This window comes from Myotis davidii, unplaced genomic scaffold, assembly GCF_000327345.1.
Source record: "Myotis davidii unplaced genomic scaffold, ASM32734v1 scaffold705, whole genome shotgun sequence".
Lineage (NCBI taxonomy): Eukaryota > Metazoa > Chordata > Mammalia > Chiroptera > Vespertilionidae > Myotis > Myotis davidii.
The window spans coordinates 1,177,545-1,198,153 of NW_006296405.1; the positions used below are offsets into that span (position 1 = coordinate 1,177,545).

Consider the following 20,609-nt stretch of genomic DNA (forward strand, 5'->3'; position numbering starts at 1 on the left):
GGAACAACATAAACTGATGAACAAGGACTGATCCAGAGATGGAGAGGCATTGATTGGACTGTCGGGCTTTGGAGGGAGGGTAGGGGAGGGTGGGGGTAAGGGGGAAAGATCAACCAAAGGACTTACATGCAGGCATATAGCCCTAACCAATGGACACGGACAACGGGGGGGAGGGCAAGGGGGGGGGTAGAGGGTAACGTGGGGACAAGGACACATATGTAATATCTTAATAAAAAATATATTAAAAAAAATATGGAGTGGGTGAATGTAGGTTTACTGTTGTTTGTATCGAAAAAGACATGCAGGCTATGATTATAATAAACTCTGTTTTGCATACTCAACTGTAAACCTGCTTTTGCCCTCCCCATTTATTGAATGACTAGCAGCTTGTAGGTACCTCCAAAGGGTGATTTCTTTACTTATGATTTCATTTATTTTTGCTGCTACTCCCTGCCAAATCCCTGGATAATTGTAAATAAACAATATTTATTCAGCCTCCTGTGTTGATGTTTTTAGTCTTTCCATCCTTTAAAAAGCAAAACACAACCTTTATAAGTTTTATATTGCCCTCTTTTTATACTTTGAAAGACTTGGGTACAGAAAGGAACTTTTTTTTAAAAATATGTTTTTATTGATTTCAGAGAGAGGAAGGGAGAGGGAGAGAGAGATAGAAACATCAATGACGAGAGCGAATCATTGGTCGGCTGTCTCCTGCACAACCCACACTGGAGATTGAGCCTGTAACCCAGGCATATGCCCCGACCAGGAATCGAACCTTGACCTCCTGGTTCATAGGTCGATGCTCAACTACTGAGCTATGCCCGGTGTTGCAGAAAGGAACTAAGTTTTCTTGAAATAGTCTTTAAGTGACATTTTAAACCAAAAGTCTGTTTTAGTTTGAATTTTAAGTGGATAAAGAACAGATTTTGCCTGGTTTGTTTAAAAACCACTTTGAGAAATACATATTTTGCAGAACTATTATCCTTTCTTTCCTTACCCTACGCTTTACTAACCTTAGAGTCATTTAGTATAGTTCTAATGACCTAGTGACAATAGATTTGAGACCCTATCTAATAATAGACAAACATGGTAATTGACTGGACCTTCACTATGCCTCCCATTGGCTAATCGGCATGGTATGCAAATTAACCGCCAACAAAGATGGCAGCTAACTTGCATACTGCAGGCAGGGCGGGACAGCACCATCCCACCTGCCCTGCACCATGTGGGCCTGCTATTTGCGACCCAGGGTGGCGGGTGTCTGTGTGCGACCCGACCTGGGGCGGCTTGGCGGGGCAGCAGCGATCCGCCCGGCTGCCGTCCGGGTGTCCCGTGTGCGACCCGACCCAGAGCGGCTGCGTGGGGCAGCAGCAATTGGCTGGCCCGCCCAGGCGTCCCGTGTGTGACCCGACCTGGGGCGTACCATGTCCGACCCGACCCGGGTGGCGCCCTAACCCCAATCGGCCCTGCTGTGTGCGTGACCCGGGGAGGTGGGGCAGGCACCAAGGGATCAGACCTTCACTATGCCTCCCATTGGCTAATCGGCATGGTATGCAAATTAACCGCCAACAAAGATGGCAGCTAACTTGCATACTGCAGGCAGGGCGGGACAGCACCATCCCACCTGCCCTGCACCATGTGGGCCTGCTATTTGCGACCCAGGGTGGCGGGTGTCTGTGTGCGACCCGACCTGGGGCGGCTTGGCGGGGCAGCAGCGATCCGCCCGGCTGCCGTCCGGGTGTCCCGTGTGCGACCCGACCCAGAGCGGCTGCGTGGGGCAGCAGCAATTGGCTGGCCCGCCCAGGCGTCCCGTGTGTGACCCGACCTGGGGCGTACCATGTCCGACCCGACCCGGGTGGCGCCCTAACCCCAATCGGCCCTGCTGTGTGCGTGACCCGGGGAGGTGGGCACCAAGGGATCGGGCCTGCCATCTGCCACCCAGGGAGCGGGCCTAAGCCAGCAGGTGGTTATCTCCTGAGGGGTCCCAGACTGTGAGAGGGCACAAGTGGGGCTGAGGGATATAGGTTATTAATGCTGTGAATTAACTTCTTTTCTCTTTAATATTTATATAAAGTGGCCATCTTCTAAAGAATCTATACTAGAGGTATGGTTTTATGTCGTAGGCAGATATCACCAATGTCCTCAAAGTATTTTAAAAGAAAGAAATTATTTTGAGATGGATCTTAAAGGAAGCCTATCTAACAGTGGACTGTTCTGAACACTAGTTGTTTACTTTGTCCACCTTCAATAACCAAAATTAGTAGACAATGTAGGAAGCCATGCAAGGAAAGACTTTCTTTTTTTAAGAATAATTTATTGATTTTTTTTTTTTTTTAGAGAGAAAGGAACGGAGAGAGAGAAACATCGATGTGAGAGTGCAATATTGATTGACTGCCTCCTGTACGCCCCCTACCAGGGATTGAGCTGGAAACCCCTGGCATATTCCCTGACCAGGAATCAAACCAGCAACCTTTTGGTGCATGGGTACACGCCCAATGAAATGAGCCACATTGGCCAGGATAAGACCGTCTTTTTACAGGTTAATGATTGTGCTACTCCTTTCTTCTAAGCTTGTAATTTAGATTTATGGAGGAGACTACAAGACTACTTTTACAGAGATAAGTCCCTGGGTTATAGGTAACCTCAAAAGTTTTATAATTTAGTCTGGAAACCAAAAAGGAAAGATAAAAAGCATAAATCAAAGAAATCATATCCTTGATGGACTAAGTTGTTATTGTCATGTTTGGTTAATCATATCCTTGGGAATTTGCTTTTGAATATCAGGTAGGTCATGGGTCATGGAGTATCAACTTCACATTTCTTTCCTAGTAATTTTTCTTTCTTTTCTTGATTCTTTAGTTCTAAAATATAGGGCTTTGATTTTTCTCTACTAATTGCAGTCATTGATTTGATTTATTTGAAAATCTAGGCTTTTTTTAAATATATTTTATTGATTTTTTTACAGAGAGAAAGGGAGAGAGATAGAGAGAAACATCGATGAGAGAGGAACATCGATCAGCTGCCTCCTGCACATCTCCTACTGGGGATGTGCCCGCAACCAGGTACATGCCCTTGACCGGAATCGAATCTGGGACCTTTCAGTCCGCAGGCCGACGCTCTATCCACTGAGCCAAACCGGTTTCGGCAAATCTAGGCTTTTTTAATGCTTATGCTCTCATCTTCCAGTCAAGTGACCCTTAAAACATAACATGTTACCCAGCCTGCATGGCTCAGTGGTTGAGTGTTGACCTATGAACCAGGAGGTCATGGTTCACATGGTTTGATTCAATCAGGGGACATGCCAGGTTGTGGGCTCGATCCCCAGTAGGGGGCGTGTAGGAGGTAGCCAATCAGTGATTCTCTTTCATCATTGATGTTTCTATCTCTCTCTCCCTCTCCCTTCTTTGAAGTCAATAAAAATATATTTAAAAACAAATAACAAAAATAACATGTTTTGAAAACAAAGCCTTCTAGAAAATAGAAAATGTTCCACAACAATTTCTATGGATCAGTTTGTTTATCAAATGTAGGAATACAGTTGACCTTTGAACAGTGCAGGTGTTGGGGTGTGATTGAAAATCTGCTTATAACTTAATTCCCCAAAAACTTAACTACTAATAACCTACTGTTCATTGGAAGCTTTGCCAATAACATAAACAGTAGATAAACATATATATTATTATATGTCTCATATACTGTATTCTTAAATAAAGTAAGGCTGGAGAAGAAAATGTGTTAAGAAAATCATAAGGAATAGAAAATAAATTTACAGTATTTATTGAAAAAAATCTGTGTATACGTGAACCTGTGCAATTAAAACCCATGTTGTTTAAGGGTCAGCTGTACTGTATGTTTGTATTGCTGGAAAGTAGTACATAAAAGTTAAAATCAGGTTTGGACAGTGCAAATATAAACATTTTATGCCTTTGTTATAGTGGAGTCTGTGAATTAGAATTCATGGTGGTATTTCTGTTGGTATGGTAGTGTGTTATCTGGTGGCATTCATCCATATTTGAATTAGTTTATTTCTTGTCTTTCCAGGCCTTGGATAAGAGTTGATGGCTTGATTATGGATATAAAATTATCAGAGCACTGCTATGTTTAGTAATTATAACACAGTTTTCTTCAAAAGCCTTCTAGATATTTCTTATTCTTTCCTGTTGATTGCACTGATGTTTATTAGGGAAATGGAAAATCGATTTTATAGATTTTGTATTGTGGTAAAGTATTCATAACAAAGCTTACCATTTTAACCATTTTTAGGTGTACAGTTTAGTGGCATTAAGTACGTTCATGATTGTTGTGCAACCACCACCACCATCCATCTGTAGAAGTTTTTTTATATCCCCTGACTAAAACTCTACCTATTAAACAATAACTTTTCATTTCTTCCTCTCTTCAGCTCCTGACAATCATCACTTTACTTTTCTTGTCTCTGAATTTGACTATTCCAGGTACCTTATATAAATAGAATCAATCATATAATACTTGTCCCTCCTGCGGCCTGGGAGAGGGACAAGCTGCCCGCCCCACGGTTCTGGGTGCCTGCAGCTGCGGCCTGGGCAAAGCCACCCGCCCATGGTCCCCTGCGGCTGTGGCCAGTCCAGGTCCTGGGTGCCTGTGACCGGCCAGAGGAGGGAATCCTGGGTCCTGGGTATGGAGTGAGGCAGAGGCGGTTAGGGGCGATCAGGCCAGCAGGGGAGCAATTAGGGGTGATCAGGCTGGTAGGGGAGCAGTTAGGGGCGATCAGGCAGGCAGGCGAGTGGTTAGCAGCCGGCGGTCCCAGATTGCAAGAAGCAGTTGGACATCCCCCGAAGGGTCCCGGATTGGAGAGGGTGCAGGCCAGGCTGAGGGACAGCCCCCACCCCCCGCACGAATTTCGTGCACTGGGCCTCTAGTCTTTATAATAAAAGGCTAATATGCAAATGGTCATGACACCCTCACAGGTAACGACCAATAAGCAGGAAGTTGCATGCGCAGCAGGCGTGGCTGGGTGGGGACTTGCATGAGGCTCACGTCTCCACCCCCTGGCGCAGGGACGTGAGGCTCGTGTCCCTGGCGCCGGCCCTAGGGACGTGAGGCTTGCGTCCCTACCCCTGGTGCAGGACCCAGGGATGTGAGGCTCATGGAGGCCTACCTCTTTGGGGCAATGGATCATGGGGCTCCCGCACTGTGACAGGGCACAGGCCAGGCTTGAGGATTCCTCGCCCCCCCCTTCTGAATGCATGAATTTCATGCCACTAGTTTTGAATAATGCTGCTATGAACATGGGTTCATAAAAATATGTTGAAGCCCCTTCTTTCAGTCCTTTTGAGGATATATCCAGAAGGGGAATTGCTGGATTATATGGTAATTCTATGTTTGTTTGTTTTTGAGGAACTGCTATACTGTTTTCCAGATTTTATAGAATTTTAAGCTGTGTTGAACTTAAAAACATTTAATTCATTGGAAGTTGAGATTGCTCAGATTACCTCTCCTGTTTTTGCCTAGCTTGTACTCTGGTACTGAAATATTACCAGGGAGTTTTTCACTGTTGTTACAGATGAAACCCAGAGAAATGTTTTATTTCTCAATCGGAAGTCACAGTCCTGCTAAATGGGATAATTTTGTAATGTTTGGTATGCACAACCTTTTTTTTGTTATTGTTAATCCTCATCCGAGGATTTTTTTAAAAATATATTTTATTGATTTTTTACAGAGAGGAAGGGAGAGAGAGAGTTAGAAACATCAATGAGAGAGAAACATTGATCAGCTGCCTCCTGCACATCTCCTACTGGGGATGTGCCCGCAACCCAGGTACTTGCCCTTGACCGGAATCAAACCTGGGACCTTTCAGTCCGCAGGCCGATGCTCTATCCACTGAGCCAAACCGGTTTTGGCATCCGAGGATATTTTTTCCATTGATTTTTAGAGAGAGTATAAGGGTGGGGAGAGAGAGAGAGAAATACCGACGTGAGAGAACCACATTGATTGGTTGCCTCCTGCATATGCCTGGAACTGAGGCTGGGGATTGAACCTAAAACCCAGGTATGTGCCTGTGACTAGGAATTGAACCTGCAGCCCTTTGGTGCACTAGCTGTCGCTGACTACTGAGCCACACTGGCCAGGGCTGTAGACCCTTAATTTTTTTTTTTTAATATATTTTTATCGATTTCAGAGAGGAGGAGATAGAGAGAAATAGAGACATTAATGATGGGAGAGAATCATCGATCGGCCATCTCCTACATGTTCCCTACTGGGGATTGAGCCCGCAACCCGGGCATGTGCCCTTAACCAGAATCAAACTCAGGACCCTTCAGTCCGCAGGCCGATGCTCTATCTACTGAGCCAAGCCAGCTAGGGTAGACCCTTCCAAAAATAAAAATATTATGAAACATGTATTTTTTTTCTTTTGGTAAGAAAATTTCTTACAAAGTTTACATTATGGTTTTTACTTATTTCTTTTCAAGTCTATAGCACAATTCTTTTCAGCCCCAAAGCAGAATATAGATTTGAACTAGATTTGAAAGTACAAGTTTGTACATAAGCATTCAGAATTTTGTAACATTTCAGTGCATTTTTTACAATACTTTAAGCTAAACATCTGACATTTCTGTAAGATTGAAAAACTTGAATCTTCAGCACAGTGCTAACCTATGCTCAGTAGGTCTTAATAATACTCTCATTCCTCTGATTTACTAGTATATGAGTTGTTATAAAACTTGTTCAGATAGGCAGCAATAGAGACCAGCAAGTAAAGGAAATACATTTTCTATATGTTTGTCTTTCAGGAAGTCCTCACATGGGCTAGTCATTTGCTTTATTAAATGAAATGATTTCAAGCTTGGCATTTTCTAACTTTTAAAGCAAAGCTGCCTAGTATAATTATAAAGCCCACAGTGAAGCTATTACCACGGACTATGCTTCAGTCAATCCCAGCCCAAGTTGTTTTTTTTGGACCCAAATTTATTTATCTTTTTTTTTTAGGGGTGTTCTTGAGGTTAATATTCACATACAAAGGTGACTTAAGATTAGATACAGATTCTTTATACTAGTCATGAAAAAATTTTGGCAGGATTTCTCAGTACCATATTATGTGTGACTGATGGGTACAGATTTGAGCCAAAATTCATTTGACATAGGATTGTTTGAAAATGCTTGTCTCAGACACACTGGGATTTCATCAGTATGCAGTGCTGTCATTTTGGTCTTGATTCCTTTCTTTGAACTCAAAATAGAATAATGTATATGGGCACTATGTCTTCCAAAGTTAACTTGAAAAGTGTGTATTTCTGCTGGAATTTCAATAGCTTATGGTGTTTTAAAGAATTGTTTCTGGCCAGGAATCTCTTCTCTCGCATAAGGGAAATAATACCTTTCTTTTAATTTTTCAATTATGAGGATGGTTAAACTTGTCTCTATCAATGAGCTTGTTTTGCTTTTAGAAAAGTTATTTATGTGTACACAAGGATATTGTGTGGGTCTTGAAGCTTGCTAGTGGCTTAATGATTATTTTTGTTTACACTCTGCTTTTGGAGGTGGGGGCTGTTTACTCAGTGGTAAAGGTGTTAGCTAAGTTTCATTTTATCATGGTTTCTGTATATCAGACCGTCTTGCAAAAACAAGTTATAAAAAATACAATTTTTAGGTAGTGATGGCTATCTTGAGCCCTGTAACTTATATTTTTCTTAATATTTCTTCAAGCTACTTTCTCTCCCTGCTGTATAAGAAAAACATAAGAGAATAACTTGTGACAGACCTAGCAAGTTATAAAATTCTCATAAAGAATTAGATACAAAAACTTGAGATAATTGACTGACTTTAAAAAATCACTTTCTCTATTTTAGGTAAATTAGACTTGTAATTTCTTTTCTTTTTTTCTTTTTTTAAAATATATTTTATTGACTTTTTACAGAGAGGAAGGAAGAGGGATAGAGAGTTAGAAACATCGATGAGAGAATAACATAGATCAGTTGCCTCCTGCACACCCCCTTCTGGGAATGTGCCCACAACCAAGGTACATGCCCCTGACCGGAATCGAACCTGGGACCCTTGAGTCCACAGGCCGATGCTCTATCCACTGAGCCAAACCAGTTAGGGCAGACTTGTAATTTCTTTACCTGTCTTATGAAAATGACTTTTTTCTTGATTTGGGAAATTTTTTTTTTCTAGATCTAGATCACATTGTTACAGGGCATATGTCTAAAACGTTGTTTTACTGATAGTTTAAAATTTTTTTAAGTCATTTTTTATTTTTCAGTTAACACTATTATGTTAGTTTCAGGTGTACACCCCAGTGATTAGACATTACATAATTTATTAAGTGATCATCCCGATAAATCTTGTACCCATCTGACACCATACATAGTTATTAGAATGTTATTGGCTACCCTAACCAGTTAGGCTCAGTGGATAGAGCGTCGGCCTGCGTACTGAAGGGTCCCAGGTTCGATTCCGGTCAAAGCAGTCGAGGGTGTACCTTGGTTTTGGGCACATCCCCATTAGGGGGTGTGCAGGAGGCAGCTAATCAATGTTTCTCTCTCATTGATGTTTCTAACTCTCTATCCCTCTCCCTTCCTCTCTATGAAAAAATTAATAAAATATATTAAAAAATATTATTGGCTATATTCCCTATGCTGTACTTTACATCCCCATGACTATTGTCTGACAATCAACTTGTACTTTTTTTACCAGTTAACTGCCATGATATTTTGAATTTAATTAAAAAAGATCCACCATTTGTGTCTGTAGACGCTTATGGTGTACAAATGCTTAATCCTTTCATCTTTTTTAACCATCTCCCCTCCCATCTGGCAACTGTCAAAATGTTCTTTTTCATCTGTGAGTCTGTTTCTGTTCTGCTTGTTTGTTTATTTTGATTTTTACATTCAATTTTTTATTGATACCTATTGCCATTTTATTGTTCATGTTTTGATCTTTTTTTCTTCTTAAAGAAGACCCTTTCATATTTTATGTAATACTGGTTTGATGGTGATGGACTCTTTTTAGCTTTTTCTTGTCTGGGAAACTTTATATGTCCTTCAATTCTACATGATAGCTTTGCTGGGTAGAGTAATCATGGTAGTAGGTCATTGCTTTTTTCCCACTTTGAATATTTCTTGCCACTCCCTTCTGGCCTGCAGAGTTCTCTTGAAAAATGAGATGACATTCTAATGGGAGCTTCCTTGTAGGTAACTAACTGCTTTTCTCTTGCTGCTTTTAAGATTCTCTTTTTGTCTTTAACCTTTTGCATTTAATTATGATGTGTCTTGGTGTGGGCCTCTTTGGTTCCTCTTGTTTTGTGGTTGAGCTGGTTGTTTAATATTGAGGAATTTTGTGATGCAGTTATTAAACTCAAAAGAGGCCAGGATGGAATTCTTCACACAAAGAACTGGCAAATACCCACAGATCAGGGTGGTGGTGTTTGTGTGTGTGTGTGTGTGTGTTTCCCCTGAGCCAGTTTATTGATAACTACTGACATAGAGCTGTTTGATATTGATTTGTATCTTCTACAGCTGGAGGATGGTGGTTCTTCAGCCTTTGGATGAATATAATGTAGATGAAGAGGTAAGTTTCCTTTCACTGATAGAATAACTACACATTATATATTATGAAGTCTGTTTAATTTGAGGCTCATTTTGTTCTTTCTGTTTATGAAAACTAAGTTCTTCATTAAGGATATTTTGATTGCTACCCTAACCAGTTAGGCTCAGTGGATAGAGCGTCGGCCTGCGTACTGAAGGGTCCCAGGTTCGATTCCAGTCAAGGGCGTGTACCTTGGTTTTGGGCACATCCCCATTAGGGGGTGTGCAGGAGGCAGCTAATCAATGTTTCTCTCTCATTGATGTTTCTAACTCTCTATCCCTCTCCCTTCCTCTCTATGAAAAAATTAATAAAATATATTAAAAAATATTATTGGCTATATTCCCTATGCTGTACTTTACATCCCCATGACTATTGTCTGACAATCAACTTGTACTTTTTTTACCAGTTAACTGCCATGATATTTTGAATTTAATTAAAAAAGATCCACCATTTGTGTCTGTAGACGCTTATGGTGTACAAATGCTTAATCCTTTCATCTTTTTTAACCATCTCCCCTCCCATCTGGCAACTGTCAAAATGTTCTTTTTCATCTGTGAGTCTGTTTCTGTTCTGCTTGTTTGTTTATTTTGATTTTTACATTCAATTTTTTATTGATACCTATTGCCATTTTATTGTTCATGTTTTGATCTTTTTTTCTTCTTAAAGAAGACCCTTTCATATTTTATGTAATACTGGTTTGATGGTGATGGACTCTTTTTAGCTTTTTCTTGTCTGGGAAACTTTATATGTCCTTCAATTCTACATGATAGCTTTGCTGGGTAGAGTAATCATGGTAGTAGGTCATTGCTTTTTTCCCACTTTGAATATTTCTTGCCACTCCCTTCTGGCCTGCAGAGTTCTCTTGAAAAATGAGATGACATTCTAATGGGAGCTTCCTTGTAGGTAACTAACTGCTTTTCTCTTGCTGCTTTTAAGATTCTCTTTTTGTCTTTAACCTTTTGCATTTTAATTATGATGTGTCTTGGTGTGGGCCTCTTTGATTTCCTCTTGTTTGGGACTCTGCTTTTCCTGGACTTGTATAGCTATTTCCTTCACCAGATTAGAAAAGTTTTCTGTTACTTTTTCAAATAGGTTTTCAATTTCTTGCTGTCTCTCTTCTCCTGGCAACCTCATGATGCAAATGTTGATATGCTTGAATTTACACTATCTTCATATTTTTGGATTGTTTTTGCTTTTCTGATTGTGTGTTTTTTGCTTCCTCATATTTTAAATTGCTGATTTGATTCTCAGCATCCTCTACTACTAATTGCCTGCAAATTATCCTTCTTTTCAGTTAGTGTATCCTTAATTTCTGCTTGGTTCTTTTATAGTTCCTAAGTCTTTTTTCATGCTGTTGAATTTCTCGGTATGTTCCTTGAGCAACCTTATAACAATTGTTTTAAACTCTGTATCTGGTAGTTTGCTTGCTTCCATTTAATTTAGTTTTCCTTTTTGGAGATTTCTCCTTTTCTTTCATTTGGGGCCTATTTCTTTGTTCCTGCATTTTGGCTGCTTCCCTGTGTTTGTCTATGTATTAGATAGAGATGCTATTTCTCCTGGACTTGATAGAGTGGCCTTGTGGAGTAGGTGTCCTGTAGGGCTCAGTGGTGCAGCCTCCCCAATCACCTGAGCTGGGTGTTCCAGGTGTACCCTATGTGGGTTATGTGCACTGTCCTGTTGTAGTTGAGCCTTGATTGCTGTTGGTGTCTCTGGGAGGGATTAACTCCCAGGCCAGTGTGCTACAAGGACCATCTGCGACTATAGTGGAGGAGCTACTGTGCAGGAGTGAATCACAGAGCAGAACTTGCTTCAGTGAGGATTTGGTGCTCACCAAGTTCACCCCTTGAGTGTGTTGCTTGTGGAGGTGGTAGGGTTCTAAACTGGTGTGATCTGAAGCTGTCTACTGGGTGCACTGGCTCTGGGGCCTCCCTGAAGTTGCAAGGTCAGCCACCGCCTGTGCCCTGCCTGGGGTCACCTGAGGCAATCTGCAGATGGCTGCTACTCATGCTGCACTTGGAGGTGCCCAGGAGAGACCAAGCTGTAAGCCAAGGCAGGCTGCCACTAGTACCGGGCCTGGGGCCACTTAGCAAGTATTTATGGGGTGCATAGAGGCTAGATCAGGGGTGGGCAAACTTTTTGACTCGAAGGCCACAATGGGTTCTTAAACTGGACCGGAGGGCCAGAACAAAAGCATGGAGGGAGGGTTTGTGTGAACTAATATAAATTCAAAGTAAACATCATTACATCAAAGGGTACGGTCATTTTTTTTTTTTTTTTTTTTTTTTTTTTTAGTTTTATTCATTTCAAACTGGCCGGATCTGGCCCCCGGGCCGTAGTTTGCCCATGGCTGGGCTAGATGCTGCTTGTTTGAGAGATTTTATGTAAGTCCTAAGCATGAGGCAAAAGAAGCCAGTTGTATTTTGTTTTCAGAAGTTCTTTTCACTCTGCTCTAACCTAGTTCCCTCTCCCCCCATATATTATAAATCTTTGAAAGTCTTTATTTAATAAATATATTATTTACTAATTGAAATGCTTTAAAAAGTACAACAACCTGGCACTTTTATGTTACTTTTTAAGCTTATTGAAATATTTGTATTTTCAGAACCTCTTTTTCTGTTTGCCAGAGCTCTTCTGTCCTTAGTGAAGTATTTTAAGTAATTCTGCTTGATTTGAGGAGTTTTTGTGTAGGATTAAATAGCAGCCCTAATCCGCTTCTAATTCTTGGCAGCTAATGAATCGTTAGGGGCTCCTATTTGGGTATGTGCTGGCATTGTTGAGGAACTGCTCAATGATTTTGATTGATTCGACAGTTTTAGAACTGTTGGTATAGAAGTGAGTCTTTGAGCAACAGTGCATCATTAAAGGAAAAAGGGGGAATTATTAGGATTTGCTGTGAAGTATAATAAAAGACTTAGAGTATGTTAGTGAAAGGATTACTGGCCATAGCCTGCTTCATATTCATCACATAGTCTTGGAAATATCTTTTGGGGAAAAAAAATTGATATAAAGGCCTGTTCTGCTACTGCTACTGCTTTGTGAAATGGAAGATTGGAATTAGATGCTTAAATGGAAAATGTTCTCTTGTTGCAGCCTCTTTGAAATGTGCTGTTTAGTGGGAGCTGCAGCTTCCTCCTGCTGACTCTGAGCCCCAGGCTTCGGTTGAGATGGTCCTTTCAGAAATGTGGAGTTTAGTCCAAGCCTGGATTTCAGTGGGTAGCACCTGGCATCTGTGGCTAGAAAGTCCTATGAAGTGTAAGTGCTTTATTCTCTCCTTGTAAAGAAGCCCTTTTCTTTCCTTCCTTCTTTCTGCAGCTTAGCCGAGGGGAAGAACAGTGAGCACTGTACTATAGTGCCGGGGTATCAGGATTTGGTTGCATTTTCTTTATGATTCAGTGATCAAAACAAGATTACTTGTTATGTGTGGGAAGCAACCAGTGGATGCTTCTGTTGCCCAACTGGAATTTAAAGTAGTAAATTAATATATAATACTGGCAGTATCATCCCAGGTAATTTTTCATTGACAGTTTACTTGGTAGTTTGGGAAGTTTCTTTAGAGCTCACTCTTATCTTTTGTTCTTATTCCAAAAAAACAAGTATTTGAAAAGAGAGGCACATTTGACCAGTGGGTGAGGTAGCATCAAGATAAATAGGGATGGCCCATTTATGCTCAGTGGTTAGAGCACCAGCTCGTGGACTGAAGGATCGTAGGTTGGATTTGGTTAAGGTTTGCTTTGTCTCGGTTGCAGGCTCCATTCTCAGGGCACATGCAATCAATCGATGTCCCCCCCCTCCCCCCAACTTTCCATTCTCTCTAAAAATCAATGGGAAAAATATCCTCAGATGAGGATTAAAAAAAAAAAAAGACAAATAGGGATACTTGAAATGAAAAGACAGCTTTTCCTTCATTTTGATTTGACTTGAAACATTTGCACAAGGAGCAGGTGGGGATTTTTTTTTCCCCTAAGGCCAGTTCCTTACAGAATTGTCCTAGGAATTTCATATAGCTGCCATCTACATTTTAATTTATTAAAAAATTAAACAACTAGATAATAATATAATGAACATTAGAAAATACAAGTTTGATATTTGATTTAGTTGCCCAGGGCTAAGCGCTGTTTTTTTGTGTGTTTTTTTTTCCAGAAATACTGTTAATAGTTTAAAGTAAGCTCGTTCCAGAAGAGACTCTCCTCTCATTTAACCTAAAATTTTTCTGATTTTAGCTAGGAAAATACTGAGCAGCTACTCATTGCTGAAACAAGATATATGTTTAAAACAAAAGCAAACCAAGTCTTCATCTGGGCAAGGCAAGTGAAGTTCTACAAATGAGGATTCTGAATGAAAAATGTCTCATCCTCTCAAGGCCTTTATTATTATTTTTGATCTGTAAAGAACTGATTTTCTTGGTCTCTGTTGCCCTTTCTCTCTGTAAACTTTTTGGATTCTGTTCTTACAGCTGACATCCAATCCTTTAAGTATCTAAGCTACCTAGTAAAAGACTGTGCTTCATGTCTGGGAAAATAAAGTTGTGCTACTGACTTAGGAGATGATGGTATCTTGTCATATTGCTTCATATTTAATAATTTAAAATACCCTTTATTTTTAAAAATATATACTTTATTTAAGTGCCTCTGTGGCCAAATAATTTGAGAGTTGCACAGAGAATTAAGCTTTTCTTTACTTTTGAAGACCTTACAGTCTATTAGAAAAGATGAACAAAGGCCCAAGTAATTATAATACAAGGTTCTACAATTGAGTTCTTGCAGAGTCAAGGCTACTTTGGCAGTAATAGAAAAGGATTCCTGCCTCCAATATTTTCTCTTTATCTCTAGCTTTCAGAAGTTGAGTATAATGTGTTTTATATGTCTGTTAGTATAGGGGTATAGAAGACAGAAATGTTATATGCCCTGTTCTCATTGGTGGGACTTTCTCAGTGATCCTGTTCTCTATGGCATTCACGCTCTGCCTTGCATCTGGCAGGTCTTGGGCAGGATAAAATGTTTTGCCCTTCCCTCTTTGGTAAAAGACTTCTGTTAGCACTGGTATGGATAGATAGCATCATGGGCTCAAGACTGTTTTATGCCCTGTCTTGAAAGAAAATTTTTTTCTTTTTTTTAAATGTTTTTATGAGAGAGAGAGAGAGAGAGAGAGAGAGAGAGGGAGGGAGAGACCGACATTGATGAGAGAAATATATATTGGTTGCTTCCCACATATAACTCAACTGGGGACCGAACCCACAACCTGGGTATGTGCCCTGACCAGGAATTGAACAGTGACTTTTTGGTGTACAGGATGACACTTAACCAACTGAGCCACATTGGCCAGGGCAAGAAGTTTTTTCTTGTACCCTTACTGCAACAGCAGTGGGTCTTAACCTGTGTCTTGGAGAGGTATGATTTGTTGCCCCTTCCACACAGCTTAAGACTTTTGTTCAGTAGGGGAGAAGGATCCAGTTAGAGCTTTTTGTGCTTTTTCTGCAGTCGAGGCTGCTCTTCTACAGGACAGCGCCCCAAAGGAGGTATTCTATAGATCTCCTACCCCAACCCAAACCTTTCTCCTAAGTATCTGGTTGAGGACTGTGGAGTAGAGCCTGTAGATAGTTGTGAAGTCCTCTTGTGTCTGAGTCTCAGGAGTTTTATAGGCTTATCCTAGCTCACACTCAGCCTTTATCAATTTGTTAAGTAATTTTTTTATATCTATACTAGAGGCCTGGTGCACGAAATGTGTGCATTGAGGGGGGGAGGGTCCCTCAGCACGGATTGCAAGAGGTGGCATACCGGTCGGAGTGTCTGCCCCCTGTTGCTCAGTGCACAACATAGCGACCGGTTGACCAGTCGACTGCCCCCTGGTGGTCAGTGCATGTCATAGCGAGTGATTGAGCAGTCTTAGCATATCATTAGCATATTATGCTTTGATTGGTTGAATGGATGACCAGACCGGACACTTAGCATATTAGGCTTTTATTATATAGGATTTTTATTTCAGAGAGGAAGGGAGAAGGAGAGAGAGACATTAGTGAAGAGAGAGAATCATTGATAGGCTGCCTCCTGCATTCTCCCCACTGGGGATGAAGCCTGCAACCTGGGCATGTGCCCTGACCAGGAATCAAACTGTGACCTCCTAGTTCATAGGTGGATGCTCAATGGCTGAGCCACACTAGCTGGGCCAATTTGTTAGTAATTTTAGATCAATTTTTTTTTTTAATTCCTCACCCAATGATATTTTTCCATTGATTTTTAGAGAGAGAGGGAAAGACAGAGAGAAATATCGATGTGAGAGAAACACACCGATTGGTTGTCTCTTGTACTCATCCTGACCAGGGCCCGGGTTGGGGAGGAGCCTGCAACCAGGGTACCTGTCCTTGATTGGAATCGAACCCAGTACTTTTCGGTCTGCAGGTTGATGCTCTGTCCACTTCGCCAGACTGGCTAGGGCTTAGCTGAATTTTTATTACCTGGTTGCCTGGTGCCCTGCATCTTTTCCTCCTTTGTTTGCTACAGATGTATTCTTCCCATCTTTTTTTTTTTTAATCCTCACTTGAGGGTATGCTTATTGATTTTGAGAGACAGACAGACAAGACAGGCAGACAGATATAGACATCATTATGTTAGAGACCATTGATTGGTTGCCTTCCATATGTGCCCCAACTGGGGATTGAACCCACAACCTACTTATGTGCCCTGACCAAGAACCGAACCCACAACCTTTCAGTATATGGGACAATGCTCTAACCAACTAAGCCATACTGGCTAGGGCCTGGATTCTTCCCATCTTTATCTTCTATTGCTGTTTGACTTTTATGCTTTGGTCTTGTTATTTTCTATTGATCTATTTTCTAGTGTGGTAATCTTTTCTTCATTTTTCTGATTTGTTTTTTAAACCTTCCATTTGGTTCTTAATTTAAGCTACTCTATTTTCCAATTCTAGATTGTCATTTGATTACTTTTTATTGATTCTATTTCTTCATGGAAAGTCTCCATTTGTTTTCTAATTAGTTGAATATATTAATCAGCTATTTTTCTCCAGATGTTCATTTTGAAAAATTTGTAACTTGAAAGAATAGTACAGTGAACACTAATATACCCTTCTCAATTTGATCTTGCTCCATTTTTTTTTCCTGTTTCTCTCTGTCCCTGTTTGTTTTCTGAATGTGTATTTTTTAACCTTTTGGAATAAATTTCAGACCTCATAATTCTGTGCGCCAAACTTTTTTGTTGTTAATCCTCACCTGAGGGTATTTTTTCCATTGATACTTAGAGAGAGTGGAAGGGAGGAAAGAAGGGGGAGAAGAGAGAAAAAAATATAGATGTGAGAGACACCTTGATTGCCTCCCTCACAAGCCCTAACCAGGGCCAGGGATTGACCCTGTGACCCTTTGGTGCACTGGTTGATGCTCCAGGCACTGAGCATACTTGCCAGGACTGTATGCCTAACATTTTGACATACATCTTGTAAGAACAAGGACATTTCTCTAAACTAAACTAAAAGCATTGTCACTCTCAAGAAATTTAACATTGATTTAATGTTATTATCTAATATATAGTTATGTTCCAATTTCCTAATTGTTTCAGTTATAGATTTATAGTTTTACAATTTTTTTATTTTCCCTGATCTAGGATTTAGTCAAGGATAATGTATTACTTGTAGTTGTTATGTCTCTTTAGTTCCAGGGATATTTTTTTCTTTGTATAATAGTTACATTAAACAATTCCAGTGCTCGCTTCAGCAGCACATATACTAAAATTGGAACGATACAGAGAAGATTAGCATGGCCCCTGCGTAAGGATGACACGCAAATTTGTAAAGTGTTCCATATTTAAAAAAAAATAAAAACAATTCCAGCCCTGACCGGTTTGGCTCAGTGGATAGAGCTTTGGTCTGCAGACTGAAAGGTCCCAGGTTCGATTCCGGTCAAGGGCATGTACCTTGGTTGCGGGCACATCCCCAGTAGGGGGTGTGCAGGAGGCAGCTGATCGATGTTTCTCTCTCATCAATGTTTCTAACTATCCCTTTCCCTTCCTCTCTGTAAAAAATCAATAAAAAAAAAATTAAAAACAATTCCAGGCCCATTTTGTCTTTGTTTTTAACATGCCCTACTATTTGGATTTGTCTGGTTGTTTTCTTCTGATTGTATTCAACTTAAACTTTGGAAGAATACTATATGCATGACAACTTGTCGCTTTCATTGACTCACATCAGGGGTCACATAAAATGTGTCTGTCACATTATTGGTGATGTTACTTTTTATCACTTTTGTTAAGACAGCACAGTTATTTTAGTTCTCATCCAATAATTCCATTATTATTTTTAAAAATATATTTTTTATTGATTTTTTTTTTAGAGGAAGGGAAAAAGATAGAGAAACATCAGTGAGAGAGAAACATCATTGATCAGCTGCCTCCTGCACGCCCCCCACAGGGGATTGAACCTGCAACTCAGGCATGTGCCCTGACCAGGAATCAAACCAGTGGCTCCTGGTTCCTGGGTCGATACTCAACTGCTGAGCTATACCGGCTGGGCTAATTCCATTATTTACTAGTAGATAGGTTATTTTCTATTGTCTGCCCCGCTCCTTTTGTTGTTATCATTTAGTCTTGATTTTGTTTGATAGATATTAGATATATACTGTTTATGAAAAGTTAAAGAGATTATAAATGATTTTATTTCCCTGAGATGATTATTTTTTTCTTCACTCAGGTCTTTATGATAGGACCAAATCTCTCTCTCCTTTTGGTGGTAAAATATACTTAGCATAAAATTTACCATTTTAAAGTGTACATTTCAGTGGCATTAAGTACATTCACATTGCTGTACCACCATCACCACAATTCATCTCCAGAACTTTTTCATCTTCTCTAGCTGAAACTTCGTACTCATTAAACAGTAACTCTCCTCATTATCCCCTCCCCTCAACCTTTGGCACCTGAAATTCTAACTTTGGTCTCTATGAATGTGACTACTTTAGGTACCTCATATAGTTGGGATTATACAATATTTTTTTTGTGTGTGTGTCTGGCTAATTTTACTTAGCATAATGTCTCAAGGTTTGTTGATATTGTAGCATGAATATTTGAGGTTTTTTCAACTTTTGGTTATTGTAAATAAAGCTGTGATGAGCATAGATGTGCAAATACCTTTTCAAGGTTTTGTTTTCTATTATTTTGGATATAGACCCAGAAGTGGAGTTGCTGGATCATATGGTAATTCTATTTTTAATTTTTTAAAGAATTTATTTTAGAGAAGAAGGGAGAGGGAGAGATAGAAATATCCATGATAAGAGAGAATCATTAATTGGCTGCCTCCTGCATGCCCCACACTCGGAATTGGGCCCGCAACCTGGGCATGTGCTCCGACTGGGAATCAAACCATGACCTCCTGGTTCATAGGTTGACGATCAACCACTGAGTCATGACAGCCGGGCTCTCCATACTGTTTTTCATAGTGGCTGTACCATTTTACATTCCCACCAACAGTGCAGAAGAGTTCTAGTGTCTCTTCATCTTCACCAATACTTATTTTCTGGGGTGTGTGTGTGTAGGGACTATCATAACAGATGTGAAGTGATATCTAATTTAGTTTTGATTTACATTTTCCTGATGACTAGTGATGTTGAGCATTTTTAGTTGGCCATTTTTATATCATCTTTAGAGAAATGTCTTTTCATGTCCTTTGCCCATTTTAAAACTGGGTGATTTGGATTTTTGTTGTTGAATTGTAGGAGTTCATTATATATTCCGGATGGAATATATAGATAGATGGTTTACAAATATTTTCTTCCATTCTATGATTTGCTTTTCACTCTGTTGACTGTTTCCTTTGCTGCGTAGAAGTTTTAAAGTTTGGTGTATTCCCATTTGTCTAATGTTGCTTTTGTTCCCTGTGCTTTTGGTATCTGTCATATCTATGAAATCATTATCAAATCTAATGTCATGAAGTTTCCACCCCCTTATGTTTTCTTTTGGGAGTTATAGTTTCAGGTCTTATATTTAAGTCTTTAATCCATTTTGAGTTAATTTTTATATATGGGTTCAACTTCTCTTGCATATGGCTATGCAGTTTTTGTTGAAGAGACTCGCTATTTATTGAAGGGACACTCTCCCCATTTTCTAGCTTTGGCACCCTTGTTGAAGATCATTTGACCATATTTGTGAGGGTTTATTTTTAGGCTCTCGATTTTGTCCTAGTGGTCTATATATCTGTCTGCCAGTACCATACTGTTTTTATTACTGTGTTTTATAGTACATTTTGAAATCGGAGTGTGAGATCTCCAAATTTGTTCTTTTTTAAGATTGTTTTGGCTATTTGGGGTTCCTTGAGAATCCATATGAATTTTCTAATGGATTTTTCTGTTCCTGCAAAAAAAAGTCATTGGGATTTTCATAGGGATTGAATCTGTGTATCATTTTAGGTAGTATTGACAACAATATATTTCATCTACATTATCTAATTTGTTGGTCTATAGCTGTTCATAGTATTTTTTTCAATGTTTATTTTAAAAAATGCATATAGGGCATTACAGATAGGTCCCCTTTTGCTGCCCCCTATACCCCAACACACCTGGTTTCCACCCCAACCCAGGCCTTCACCAACCTATTGTCTGTGTCCATAGGTAATGCATATATGCATAGAAGATCTTTGGCTAATCTCTTCCCACCCATTCGTCAGTCTGTGCAACGTTTCCATTGCCTCTGGTTCTATTTTATTCATCAGTTTATTTTATTCATTAGATTCCTTGTTCGTTTATTGTGATTTTTAGATTCAGTTTGTAGATATATATTTATTGCCATTTTATTGTTCATATTTTTTTATCTCTTCTTCTCCTCCTCCTCCTCCTCCTCTTCCTCCTCCTCCTCCTCTTCCTTTTTCTTCAAGAATATTCTTCAACATTTCATGTAATACTGATTTGGTGGTGATGAACTCCTTTAGCTTTTTCTTGTCTGTGAAGCTCTATCTGACCTTCAATTCTAAATGATGGCTTTGCTGGGTAGAGTAATCTTGGTTGTAGGCCCTTGTTGTTCTTCACTTTGAATATTTCTTGCCACTCACTT

General features: G+C 39.9%; 1 protein-coding gene across 4 annotated transcripts in view; it reads left to right on the top strand.

Annotated features, from left to right (window-relative positions):
* TNPO3 (transportin 3) overlaps window positions 1-20,609 on the top strand; it is a 104,664-nt gene that overhangs the window by 8,762 nt on the left and 75,293 nt on the right. Inside the window, exon 2 of one of the 4 annotated variants that reach the window (XM_015568891.1) lies at window positions 12,655-12,816. The exons of 2 other annotated variants lie outside the window; for them this stretch is intronic. The gene's annotated coding sequence lies outside the window, so the exon portion shown is untranslated. Of the gene's footprint in view, window positions 1-12,654; window positions 12,817-20,609 lie in introns of those variants that run through there. One more of the 4 variants, XM_015568890.1, reaches the window with a different exon arrangement.